Genomic DNA, 15,230 nt, shown 5'->3' on the forward strand with positions numbered 1-15,230 from the left:
ACGGCTTAAACCACCGCCTCTTTCATAACGGTGTGAATGTCTCGAATGACCACCTCTGCGTCTCCAGTTATGTCCGAGTAGGCAGCTACCATTGAAGAGTAGATGCAACCCAAAAAATTCTCAATAGGTTTGTTCAACAACTCTTCATCATGAGGGAATACCTACTACAAAAAAGAGCATACGAAAATATAAACGTATCTTAAAAGTGCAACACAACAATTAATTGGGACATGTAATAACAATGAATGTATCTTAATGTGCTCCTCGTACTGCTAAGGGTGCATAAATATCATATGTACTCGCTTGCTAAAACACTTTGCTATGTCGGCTAGTTCACACACCTTGATATATCTCTGACAGCACTCTAACAAGTGCGTCTTTAAATCTATGGAGGTCACAGAGCTTACGTTTGCCGTCATTCCTCCGTGATGAAACAAGGATAACAGGTTATGGTCTACCATTTCAACAACACTTTGTTCAGATTCTCCTCCTTGAACACATCGTCACCTTTTACCTAGGTATACCTCATAGTCTTTGACGACTATCATTGAGAATTTGGATGTCCGCGAGAAATGTCTGCTTGAGGAGGCAGCCATGGTTTGGTATTAGGTATCAGATGGTAGTGGTGTTTTAAAAAATTGTGATGTCATGACCTTCTCATTGCCTCGGCCTCTCCTTTTATAAGCAGGGATCGATGGTGTATGCACCAAGTGTAGGTATGTAATTTAGAGACAGTGCATGCATTGGATACCTTTCCTCAACAAGCGGTCATTGGACTATGAGTAGTCGACAGCGTGCAGTCACATTGGTCTAAAAAGGTGGCTGCGAGCGGTTTCGTTAGTCTAAAAAGTTGACAGCAAGGGGTCATATGTCGCTGAAAAGGTGGCAACGAGAGGTGACTTCACTCTGAGAAGCTGGTTGAGTGATGTCACATGGGATTAAGAAATGCATTAATGACACGGTATGTAAGACCTCGAACTCGGGATCTCTTGTACCTTCTGTATCAGCCCCTAGATCAAGTAGCTGATACGCATAATATAACAGTAGTAGTATCATAGTCAAACTTCGTACATAATTACTAAAGTTTATAGTACAAAAGGTTACAACCCATACTGTATATTATAATCTTGGTCGAGAGGCCAACAAAATGCAGCGGAAAGCAAAGCCACAAGCAGCTTATAGTGCAGACGCGACTTCTAAGACTATTCTTTTTTTCTCGCCTTCACCTCTGGCGAAATAAGGATCGACTTCCTCATCTGAATGACAGCAAGAATGAATACGGAAGGTACTCAGCAAGCCCTAGTCTACCTCAAGTTGTTGATAGATGCATAAAGGGGGTAATTCAAGGATAGGGTTTTACGGTTTAGCTTTAAACATAAAACAGTTTATGCAGATATCCAATTGTATCATCTAGGGTTGACTTAAAAACAGTTTAAACAGTTCAAAACTAGGTAACAAGTTATATCTGGGGGGGTTTCGATTCAGGGAGGGGCTACACCACACTCCGTGGTCTCTTTCATCACATTTGGTGTACATGGGTGGAGCCCACAGGTGGGACCCACATGAGCAGTAGCCTGGGCCCACATGAATAGTAACTCGATGGGCCCACATAAATAATGTTGTATTAGGCCAAACTGGGCTTAGATGGGTTGAGTCCGGACTTACATAGGCTGGGCCGGGCATTGGGTTTCACAGTGTTGGCTTAGTGGGCTGCAGAGATGGGCCGGCCCACTAGGGCGTGGCCTTTGGCGGCTGGGCCGACCTGCTTGGCCAGCAGCATGCTGGGCTGAGTCATGGCCTACTCGGCTAGGCCGAGCCACGGCCCAAGGCCAGTCTATGCGAGCACGCTGGTGTGCGGGGGCGCTGGCATAGCGCGAGCAGCGGAGGGGAGGGGAAAAACAGCCGGCAGCAAGGAATCCACGACAACGCGCACTGGGAAGCTCGCCAGAGTTGGGATTCTGATGGGGTTTCACGATGGAAAGTTTACGCTGGGCTTCTACGCGGCACCGGGGATGCGGCAGGGAGCTCATCGATGGTGGCCGACGACAAGATCAACACCAGATGGCGGTCAGAGAGGGGATAGTGGCCCGAGAAAATTTGGGCAGCATCTCCCTTGCACTGGGAGGTGCCAACCTACAAAAAAAAGAGGCATAATGCCTCTAGGCATCACAACACGATGGCCGACCACAACACAGAACAAAAGCACGCCGATGGCGGACAGTTTCACGACGACGGAGGCAAAATGCTATGGCTACACGTGGCTACACGCGAGAAGGAGCTACGAGGATGCCTACATGCTATCTATGTGGCCAAAAGAGGGAATGAAAGGCTCACCAGCGTTGAGACGGTGAGAACTGGAAGGTGGCTGGTGGAGCGACGATGTCGAAGCGGTGGAGCAGCTTGGCCTTCTTGCGCAAGTGGCTCCCGTTGGGCCTCCAGCGAACTAGCGGCGGCACAAGGACGACATCATAAACGTCAAGCACCTCGGTAGCACATCGACAGTGGCTCGGTGACGGTGAAGCTACAGTGGAGAGAATGGGCGCGGCGGTGGCGAAAGGGGAAAAGGGGGAGGAGAAGGAGCCGGTGCACTATTTATAGACAGAAGAGGGGAGAGAAGTGAGTAGAGAGACGGTGGGCACGTGACACCGGGAAGATATCGGCAGGCAGCGTCACGGCGAGGTGGCGGACGACGCCCACCATTTTCCCCGCTGTATGGGCGGCCTACGCCATCCATGCACGTGTGCGGTCACAAGTCACAAGCGCTAGGGGCTTTGGGTTGTGGGAGAGAGAGAGAGAGAGAAAGCTGAGAGAGGGGGAAGGGAGCGAAAGCGCGCGACGAAACGAGTGAGAGAGGCAAGTGGCTCGCCGGTCATCGCAGTGGCAAGAGACAGCGAGGCGCGACGCTGGGTTGCGCTGGAGGAGATGCAGGAAAGGCGCGAGCGCTCACCGGATCGTCGACATGTGGACAACCATGCGACGCGCGGCCCGGGAGCCAGCGTGGGAGCTGGCCAGCGCGGCGTAGGCGAGCTGGGCCAGGAGAGCATGTGGGGGATTTGGGCCGAGCACACACAAGCGAGAGAGGAAAGAAGGTCGGACCGGCTGCGCTTGGGCTAAAACAAAGAGGGAGAGAGAGATTAAGCTTAGGGTGAATAAGAGAAGAGGAAAGAAAATTTGGTTTTGGGATTAAATTTAAATGTGTGATTTGAATTCGAATTTGACTTTGGATTAAGATCAATTTAATTAAACATATTTGAATTATGATTTGAACTTGAATCCTTAGCTTCCTAAGATGATTTGAATCAATGGATTTGAATTAGAATTAGATTTGAGCTGAATAGAACCTAAGAGTATATTTGAAATTGAGAGACATTCAGTTTCAAATCTCCACACAATGAACCATAGAAACTTCAAACCCAGCACATGAATCAATCTAACGCAGAGACTATTTTGGAAATAAATTTAGTGAAATTTTGGAATACTTAGTCCATCTAATATATATGAATGTATACATATTGGTATATATATGCATTCATATACATATACATATTTCCTTGAGTTTAGTTAGCTTAATTAAACTTAAAGAGTTCTAATTCGGAGTGAAATTTGTAACTAATTTACATGCTAAAACTCATGGTTACAAACCTACCCCACTTAAACGAAATCTCGACCCCAAGATTTGGAAAGTTCATCGAAGAGATTTGGAAATTCCTTCTTCAGATCCTCTTCGTGTTCCCATGTAGCTTCTACTTCTGTGTGATTACTCCACTATACTCGGCAGAACCTGACTGTTGTTCTTCTGGTCTAACGAGTTACCACATCTAAGATCCGTATGGGTCTCTCCTCATACTGAATATCTTACTGTAGATCCATGATTTCTAGGGGGACATGTTCCTCTGAACTCTCAGACATTTCTTGAATTGTGATACATGGAACACATTGTGCACATCGGACGTTTCTTTAGGAAGCGCTAACCCGTATGCCACTGCTACAATTTTATCGTGAATCTTGTATGGTCCCACATACCTTGGTGCCAACTTTCCATGAACCTAAAATCTTCGGGTGCCTCTTATTGGGGATACCTTGAGAGGTATACGTAGTCTCTAACTTTGAAGGTCAAGTCTCTCATTCGGTTATCCGCATAACCCTTATGTCTAATTTGAGCTACTCTAAGATATTCTCTGATCTTAGCAACTCTTTCTTCGGTATCTTTTATTAACGTAGGTTTGAAGAACGTACGCTCTCCTACTTCTAACTATAGTAAAGGTGTTCTGCATTTTCGTCCATATAAGGCCTCAAAAGGCGACATCTTCAGACTGGTTTGAAAACTATTGTTATACGAGAACTCTACAAATGATAGACTTTTCTCCTAGTCTTTTCTGTAGGTTATCACACAAACTCTCAGAAGATCTTCCAAGATCTGATTTACTCTTTCAGTTTGATCATCAATCTGTGAGTGGTAAGTAGAACTAAAGTCTAATGTAGTTCCCACGATTGTGTGCAAACTCTTCCAGAATCTAGAGGTGAACTGGGAGCCTCTATCAGAGACGATGAAAGGACAATGATGTCACCTAGAGAGGGGGTGAATAGACGTTTTTACAAAAATTCGTCCCCTTTTACCGTTGGCCTAAACTTGCAGTAAAATATAAACTAACGGGTTTTTCACAAGTTAAAAACCTAAATATGCTAGGCTCAACTAGTGCATAATCACCCTAAATAAGTGTGGAAATTACAATCCTAAGGTGACAAAAATTACTCTAATCTAGCAAGAAATATGCAATAAAACTTAAATTGAAAAATGCTGAAAACACTGTTTATATGCCTGAAATTACTGTTCATAGGAGTCTCCGGGTTGTATAGGTCCGGAAACTCCGGTGAACTCCGGATTCTCCGGTTTCTGTACAGAACAGAGCCCGAAACTGAATAAAAAGGATGGGTAGAGAGTTCTAGCTCAAACCAAGTGATGTCGTGTGTTCCTGGAGATGATTCCAAATAGATCCACGAAGAACCTACACTCAAATACACACAAATAAGTAGATTGAGCAATATGCACAAAGATTTGAACAAGAACTCAAAAGTAAAGAAACAAGAGAGAAGACACAAGATTTGTTTCCCGAAGTTTGAATTCACCATCGTGAATCCTACGTCTCTGTTGAGGAAGCTCCAACGAGCCGGGTCTCTTTTAACCGCTTTCCTCGATCTACTCTTGATTTCTTCCCTTGCGGAGGCGAAATCGAGCCCTTCACAAACTTTTCCACGGCTCACCACAAGCACGGGAGCTCACCGGCGACATCTAGCCGGCTAGGAGGCTTCACCTCCAAGAGTAACAAACGCTTCGAGAACTTCTTGTCAAGAACTCAAGTGCTCAAGATTGGATTTTAGCTCACTTGCACTCAATCTTTCAATCTCTCAACCCAACTCACTTTTCTTCTCAAATCACACACTAGAATGGAGTGGGAGAGGTTCTTTTGGCTCTAGAGGATGTTCTTTTCGTGCTCTTGCAGCCGCCCCAAAGGATGGGGTGAGTGGGGTATAAATAGCCCACTTCAAAAAACTAGCCGTTGGGCTCTTTTCTGGAACTTACCAGAATATCCGGCCTACATCGGAGTCTCCGGCCACTCCAGGTATCGGAGAATCCGGTCTTCACCGGAGTCTCCGAGTACAGCACAGCTGACCTCCGAAAAACGGCAATAACTTTTGATCCCGGAGTCTGATTTCGACGATTTTGGACTCTATGGAAAGCTTATTCAGAGGGCTACACATCTCAACTGAATTCATGACCTAAAACACATAGGATAAAATTAGGAACACTCTAAAACCTATTTTGGACACTTTCATACTTTTCGCTTCGGACTCTTAACAAGAAACTCTCACTTTGGGTTTGGTTGGGAACTCTTGAGCACTGAGACGCGACAATTAGCTCACGTTGCATCTCTCTTAATAGTGCAGCATACCTATACTCAAATTCAAAGATAAAACTCGTTTGAACCACTTTGAGCTTTTGAAAAACTTTTAAGTACCGCTTCTTTCTTCAAAACCTTGAGGGTTGCCAACTTTCATATATTCTTCACTCCATCTCTTCTTGATTCTTCATATGATTGATGTGAATCATCCATAGCTTCTCATGGTCTCGCACGGTCCATTGGCGCAAAGCCTTTACTCGCTCTTCACCACCGCCTTCGTCCTTCGGCGCCAAGCTATTTGCTTGTCCTTCACCACGGATGGTCCAGCGCAGCCGAGTCTTGCTTGCCCTTCACCGTCTTGCCATAGAAAACCACTTTGTATTCGACATATTCAAGGAATTCATTTTATCAAATATGGAGTCCACTCTTGTTCTTCACTCTTGGCATATATGATTTCAATTCAACTTATGCCTTATTATGGATTCTAACCCCAACTCACTCTCAAGCACAAAGCACATGAGTTAGTCTATAAAACCTAAATGACAACATTTATACCTTAAGTTACTTGATCTCCACAAGTAACTTATTAGCCTTCATGCATATTGTCAATCTTCATATAGAACCTAACCCCACTCGTTCTTAAACACATAGCACATGGATTAGTCTATAAAACTCTATTAACAAGTCATACTTTTAGTTACTTGATCTCCACAAGTAACTTAGCCTTCAAGCTTATTGCCAGTCTTATTGAGCTTCTTCTTCTTCTTATGAGCATCGCTAAAATCTCAATGACTTTTGATGCAATTCTTTGAACTCATGGCATTTCTCAAACAATCCATGCTTCATCATTTATGCATCTCCTATGGAATAACCTAATAGCAAATCTCAATATGATTGTTAGTCCATAGGCATTGTCATCACTTACTCGAGCATCACCTAGAGCTTATTCATCTTGATGTATTTTTAATCTCCCCATGTACCTAGAGCTCATGGATATCTCCCATCCATGCATCACCTATAGAACAACCTACTAACAAACTTAACACTATTGTTAGTCCATAGGTATTGTCATTAATTACCAAAACCACACATAGGGGCTAGATGCACTTTCAGACGATCCTACTTGGGATTCCGTGCAGTCTCAATATATTATTGATATACAAGTCAGCCAACTTGTCTCCACTATATGTTGTCTTAATAGTTATGAAGTGAGCCATTTTAGTTAGACGATTCATGATAACCCATATGGAATTGTTACCCTTCTGAGTTCTGGGTAATCCAACTCTTAAATTCATACCAATTTCATCCCATTTCCAAGTTAGGATCTGTAATGGTTGCAACAATCATACTGGTCTTTGGTGCTCTTCCTTGACTCTTTGGCAGGTGTCACACCGAGCAATGAACCATGCTATGTTAACCTTCATTCCTGTCCACCAGAATTTGGTCCTCAAATCTATGAATATTTTGGTACATCTAGGATGAATAGAATAAAGAGAGTTGTGGGCTTCATCCATAATTAACTCCCTAAGATTTACCCGATCCGGCACAGATAACCGATCCTTGTACCACACCATTCATTGCAAATCTATTATGAACCCTGGTGCTTTATCTAATTCGAGATTCTTTTTGACTTCTAAAATCTCTTCCTCTTCTGACTAGGCCTCACGGATTGTATCCTCTAGTGTTTGATGTACCACTATAGTGTGAACTTGTACTTGTGTTACGTGCAGATTCAGATGTTGTATCTCTGCAACAAGTTCTGGCCTTAACTCCTGCACTTGTATATTATTGCAGTAAACTTTCCTACTTAGGGCGTCAACCACAACATTAGTCTTGTCTAGGTGATATTGGATACTCAGGTTGTAATCTTTTATCAACTCTAAGCACCTTCGTTACCTCAAGTTCAATTCTGACTGAGTAAAAATATACTTCAGACTCTTGTAATCCGTATAGATCTCACACTTATTTCCATGTAGTGTCTCCATATCTTAAGTGCATGCACAACCGCTGCTAACTCTAGATCATGAGTTGGGTAATTCTCTTCATACAGCTTTAGTTTCCTGGATGCATAAGCTACAACCTTGCCTTCTTGCATCAATACACAACCTAAACCTTGGCGTGAGGCATCACAATAGACCATGAAGTCCTTCTGGATACCTGGAAACTTTAACACCGAGGCGGTAGTCAGTCTCTTCTTAAGTTCTTTGAAACTCTTTTCACAGCCTTCGTCCCATTCAAACCTATCATGCAAAAAGAATACACAAGTGAAACGAGAATAATCATCAACAATAATCAAACCATATTTGTTACCGCCAATGCTTATGTAGACGATTGGTCCAAACAAATCTATGTGAAGAAGCTCTAATGGTCTAGTGGTCGTCATCACATTCTTAGCGAGGTGAGGAGCACCAACTTATTTTCTAGCTTGACATGTACTGCAAATTCTATCTTTCTCAAAAAAAAATATTTGCTAGTCCTAGGATGTGCTCCTCCTTTAAAAGTTTAGATAAATTTTCTTATGCCAACATGAGCTAGTCGGCGGTGCCATAGCCAACCCATACTAGACTTAGCAATCAAACAAAGCTTATGTATCGCTTCATCCGTTGAAAAATCAACAAGATAAAGTTTACCCTTCAAATAACCGGTGAAAGCTATTGAGGAGTCTTTCCTTCTAGAGACGGTCACACCGTTATTAGTAAAAAGACAATTTTAGCCCATTTTACAATGTTGTGATATAGACAACAAATTGTAGCTAAGAGATTTAACTAACAATTCATGAGATAGAATGATAATTGGATATAGCAATTTTATCTAAACTAATTACCTTTTCTTTCCCATCATCACCAAAAATGATATTCTCATAAGATCCTTTATTTTCTTCAAATGATAAGAACATGCTCTTCTCTTCAGTCATATGATTGGTGCATCCACTATCAAGCACTCAACTTGATCTACCGAAGGATTATGTCTTGGGCCCTTTTGCCATGAGACACTTGGGAGTGTCGTCATCGCTCATGTCACCAAAAAGTAACTTTGTTGGTGTAGAGAAGCAAATGGTGAAGGCAACGATCCCTTCATCATAGAAATCAGAGTTGGAGTTGGAGTCCCACTACTCGCCGATGTTCCCTTCATCATAGAAATTTGTCCTTGAAAGATTTGTTCTTCTTTTCTTCCTTGTCATTGTTCTTGTTGTTAGGACACTCAACGATGAATTGGCCAACTTCGCCACACTTATAGCAAGCTCTCTTAGATGTTCTTTGTTTCGGTTTGTCTCTATTGTACATGCTATAGCCACCATTTTTTTATGAATTTCCACACAAAGAAAGTAATCTCTTCATCATCGAAGCTCTCATCTTCACTTGAACTTGATTCTTCAATTTGCTTGCTCTTGCTTACCTTGAATGCTACTTTTTTGTTCTTAGATGTTGAGCTTTGCTTGACAAGGTTCTTGACTTTATTAGCTTCCTCTTCCATGATGATGAGGACATCCCAGCCATCCGTAACCCGAGTGCATCGGTTACGCCGGCTGTGTCACTTACACCATCGGTTACGCCACAAGTTACACCAAGTCCAACTAAGGTTACACTTCAAGAGACAAGTGCAACACCGGTTACACCAAGCAAAGCCATGGATACACGCGCTCAAGCCTATGAAGGACCCGTTACACGCAGCCGTGCAAAGTTACTCCAACAAGAGGTGCATACTTTCCTCTCTCGGTTACACCTTGATATTGATGAGAATTATATACTGCCTAAATCGTGTACTCTTATGTTACTTAGGTTTACACAAGAGGCGACAATGTCGGATTACATCGAGGACGCTGAGGGTTACGCCAAGAACACCAAGGCGGCTGCTCCCGAGGAGAATGGGTTACGCGCCAAGACCCAGTGTTACACAGCAACTGCTCCAACTTCCAAGGCAAAACTGTACCATCTCGGGAAGAGACGGGGGTCATAATATACATGGTTGGAAAGTGCTTCAAGTCTAGTTTCCAACGCAACTGACGGCACGTCATTTGGACTTCCGAGCTAGGAGTAATGGCCATTTTCGTGAAGACTGCGCAGAAGACCCCGAGACGCGCGGGAATTAAAGACCATCTCGGGAGTGCTTCACCTGTTGGCCTTCCACCTTCCCAACGTGGAGACTTCAGTTCATACTTATCTTAGAGACTTGTTACTAGTATAAATACCCCTATGTACTGCTGCAAAAGACAATTAATTTTGATCATTTTGAATGAACACATAACCTGTATGGTTTGCAGCCGAGCTGCTGAGTGCCTTGCACACCCTTGTTCTTCCTGGACTTGTGAAGAGATCCCTCTGGGGTCCTCTACTTCGTGCTCTACGGTTTCCAGTACAGCTGCACCGTTTTGTGTGGATTAGTCCCGGTTTGTGGTTCTGCGGTCGTTCGGAGATCGAGTCGAAGTCTTCGCGGTTTCGGTGCCTCTCCCCGTCGCTTGGTCGCATCCAACCTTGGCAGGTATAAAGCTAGTTATCCTCCGCTGTTCGCAGCAAGTTATCTTGTGATTTCCAACCTACTGTCGTGAAGATCGGGCCACCCCGAGGAGGTTTTCATCGGTATCTTGCTGTTGGTGATCTCCGACCCTTATCACATGAGCTCATGAGCAAGAATTCTACCAAGCATATCGCTTGGTGTGAGCCTCTTGTAGTCTTTTCTTTCTTGGATGAGAGTGACCAAGTGGGATTTCTTGGTGTAAAAACTCTTAGCAATATTCTCATCACCTTGTGATCATATAACTCTTCACTTCTAAGTCCACTAATCTTATTCACTAACACCATCATGCGGTCATACATTGCATAAGGGGTTTCATCGTCTTCCATAACGAATCTTTCCAATTTGCCTTCAAACAATTCTATCTTGGATTCTTCCACGCTTGTGGTTTCTTGATATGCAACTTGAAGTGTGTCTCATATCACTTTAGTCTTCTCAAGCCCATCCACCTCGTTGAACTCCTCGGGGCTTAAGGTGCTAAGCAATACACTTACGGTTTGTGCATTGTGGTGGAGGTTTTGCTCTTTGTCTTCATCCGGTAGCTCACAACTTGTACATACAATCTTCCAAATACTTGGATGAACATAGATTAGATGTAATTTTATTTTATACCTCCAAGCGGCATAATACGTGCCATCAAAATATGGTGCACGCCCGGACGACACAAAAATATAAGAGTTAGAAGCATTCAATTTATCATAATTGATTTTGATTGCAACTCCATTGCCTTTACCGTCGTCTGACTTAGAAGCATTATCTTTTGGACTCTCTGGGCTTCCTGGACCTTTCAGACTCTTCTCCCCAGATGTCGACATCTTCAATTCTCCAAACGGTAAAGCCTTGTAGGAGATTAGACTCTGATACTAATTGAATGTACTAGATATCATCTAGAGGAGAGGTGAATAGGCGATTCTTAAAAAATAAAACTTTACAATAGATTAACAGAATCTTGATACTCGGGTCCGGAGGTTCCGAGCTCTGCCTGGATAATCCGGCTGGAACTCGAAATTGAAATCTAAGTAACCCTAAGCAATTCTAGTTGATTCTAAGGGTTACCACAAGCTCCAAAGGTTATCGAAAGACTTTTTCACCAACCACCTGCAGTCACAAACTCTCAAACACAAAGATTGGACAAATTTCACTAATGATCAACTAAAACAAGAATAGAAGTAAGAACGCAAATGATAAAAGGATTTGTTTCCCAAAGTTCGTATCAACGATCCTACGTCTCCGTTAAGGTGCTCACAAAGAGCCGGATCTCTTTAAACCCTTATCTTCACTAAACAACTACGAGGATCAAGCTTAGGCTTACTCAAAGCTTTCTCTTTCCTTGCGAAGGCGATGATGACCTTCACAAACTTCCCAAAATACTTCACAAGCTTGGGTGCTCTTCGGGTGACGCTTAACCGTTTAGGAGCTCCAAGCTCCAAGAGTAACGAATGTGAATCGATGGTTTGATGACGAACTCAAATGCTCAAATGATGGAGTTATGCTCACTACCACTCAATCTCACTTTCTCAACACAACTCTAAAATTTTTTGTAAGATCTAATGCACTAGAGGAGTAAGAGAGGCTATTAAATGGCTATAAATGTTATTGTCTCGAGTTGGTTCAGCAACAACAACAACAAATGAATAGAGGGTGTGAGGGGATATTTATACCTTTGTCTCAAAATAATTAGTCGTTATAGTTTTTTTTTTACTGATTTAGAGTATCCGGGTTCAACTCGGAGACTCCGGGTAAAATATTTAGGCATTAACCGAACACCCCTACTCGGAGCAAAGTCCAGATACTCTGGCAACCCGGAACATCTGGGTTGACTTAAAAACCAAAACTGAGCACCCCTGCCAGAGCTAAACTCGGATACTCCAGCAATCCGGAGTATCTAGGCTAGCTCAGAACATCCGGGTATAGACAACACTCAGAACTTCTCGGTGTTCATAGGTGATAATGTCTCTCAAATTTTAGGTTAACAAGGGTACTTTGAGCACTGAGACATCTTCAAGTTTATCTACACGTATCCCTCCTAATAGTACGATACACATAAATTCAAATTTAAAAAATATAATAAATTTAAATCTATTGAGTAACTATATGTCACTTCTCTTTTTTAGAGATGGCAATGCCTTTTAACGCTTTCAATAGGACTAATATTGTCGGTGTATTAAATAAAGAGATATCCTGGCTAAATAGACTCCGCAGAGGACCTAGCAACTAAAGGAGCATACTACACAAGGTCTGGTCGATCGTATGACCAGAGTGCGGTCATAGCGGCTAGTCTAACACCCATACGACCAGTCTCCCTACATCATCGCATATACCCACGACCAGCCCCACCGGTCGCATGGCTTGATTTGATGTAACCTGTCCAAAGCACTTTTTCTGATAAACCACTCAAGTATTTTCTTTTCTCAGGCGCCTGCATCAGTGGACAAAGTCATGGACGACGCAGTTGGGCATTGTCCCGTCCCGTAGCATTAAATGCTGTGGGATAGAACTTTGCTGACCAGCACAGTGGCGCATGACGGATGGGACGTTGTTTGTAGCCCGACCAGGCAAGTGGACAAGGTCGGCAGAGAAAGGCATTGTCCTATACCGTAGCATTAAATGCTATGGCATAGAACTTTGCTGGTCAGCACAGTAGCGCACGACAGATGGGACGACATCAGCAACTCGGCCAGGCAAGTGGATGGAGTCGGAGCAAAAGGACCTTATCTCGTCATGTAGCATTAATTGTTGTGGGGCGGAACTTTGCAGGCTAGCACAGCGGCGCACGACACAAGCTGCATGGGACCCTCAGAGCAAGTGGGCATGTGTCGGTGATCTGGGAACCAGGGGTTCCAGAGTCCCGAGGTCAGGACAGCACAATGCCACATGGCGCCATCTCCCCGTGGACCCGAGAAGAGCCAGTTCCGGGAGGGGTGCTCGGGGCCGTGAACAGTTGGCCCCCGAGCACCCGGAGTTCCCCGAGGACCTGAGAAGAGCCAGTTTTGGGAGGGGTGCTCGGGTTCATGAACAGTTGGCCCCCGAGCACCCGGAGTTCCCCGAGGACCCGAGAAGAGCCAGTTCCGAGAGGGGTGCTCGGGGCCATGAATAGTTGGTCCTTGAGTACTCGGAGTTCCCCGAGGACCCGAGAAGAGTCAAATCTGGGAGAGGGTGCTTGGGGCCATGAACAGTTGTTCCCCGAGGACCTGAGAAGCCCCTTGCCGGTAGACCCCACGAGGGCTTCACGGTGAGGTGTCAATCGGTGGGAGGCCCGATGCTGCATTTAAGAGGGAGCGTGGCCGATCACATCCAACTACTCCCTCCCACGCCTGTTGTACTGAGTACGTCAGTCCCTGCCACCGCCTGGCAGGAAGGGGTGGGGACATTTAATACGACAGGTCCCATCGCATGTCACCCTTCGGGGCCCATAAAGGAAACAGTTTGGAGATATCGTCGCTGGGCTCGAGGCGTATCGCTGCCACCCTGCCGTGTCAGATCTGCTCTGACCGAACAGGCATGCGAGGCAGTTCGGCGGTTGCCCGGTGGGCCCCCCTGCACCTGCTGAAGTTGGGTGTAATGGGCGACGGGACCGGCCGAAGGCGCATTTTCAACCCCTGTAACATTAAACTGTAGCCCCATAATGGTTGCTTTCCATTTATGGCTTACGGGAACTCATGCCCGCGTTCTGGGCACGCCGAGCCTCCCTGGTAGGATAAAAGGGGGGAGCGCTTCGAAGAAGGAGAAGCTTTTAAGAGGTGAAGCTTTAGACAGGGCGACTCGAAGCAAGACCGAAGCTCAAGACTTAGACAAAAAAACCTTGTAACACAAAGATCCAGAGAAAGGCATTTCAAAAGCATTAATAGCACATCATACACACAGGAGTAGGGTATTACGCTTCGTGCGGCCCGAAGCTATCTAAAATCCCTTGAGCATTTACTCCTACTAGTCGACGATCGTCCGTCCCGCCTAGAACTCATACATTCGCATTAAATCTACATACGGGGTAGATCCAGAATCAGCCCCCCAACCGAATCTCAAAGGGGGTCCCTCAGGATCCCCGCTTGCGATGTTCATCCACCAACAACATGCCTGGTCCTCTATAATGATGGTTTGAGTTAGACATTAGGATGAGCAGAGGTCTTCTGTTTGGATCCACATGTAAGTTCTCTTCCTCTATGCTATATATAAGGGGACGAGGAGGAAGAGGGGAGGCCCCGGAAAAAGACATCATCTGTAATTCAATTGAGATCCTTCATAACACAAACATGACGTAGGACTATTATCATCTGGGAGGTCTGAACCTGTATAACTCCTTGTGTCTCCTAGTTCTTCGAACACACACGCACATCTGATTCCTGAAACACCGTCCACACGCCCACTGTCCAGCATACTCCGGAATCACTGTTAGGGATTTACCCTCGACAAATACCCATTCATAATCTTATTAAACTCATTAGTTTCTTAATCATTTATCATCAATTATTTAAAACCCACATAAGATATCTAAATGCACTTTCAGTGGACACTCGAGGGGCCTATCCGCACTCTGAGTGGGCGGGCAGGGGCAATACGAGCTCTACGCTTGGAGGGTGGGGCCTACCACCCTCTAAGAGAACGATAAGAGATACCCGTACCACCATAACATACTAACCGTCCTCTAAAAGGACCACATAACTTTTAAGGACAGTATACGTCTATTTATACAAATTTTTCTATCAAATATATATTTATTTAAATATTAACGTTAGAAAATGTATAAAAAAACTCCTCAATCCGCTCTAGCCGAAAACCTGAACCCAAGCCCAAATGAAACCTTGGGCCAGGGATATGCTG

Source organism: Phragmites australis, chromosome 4 (assembly GCF_958298935.1).
Source record: "Phragmites australis chromosome 4, lpPhrAust1.1, whole genome shotgun sequence".
NCBI lineage: Eukaryota > Viridiplantae > Streptophyta > Magnoliopsida > Poales > Poaceae > Phragmites > Phragmites australis.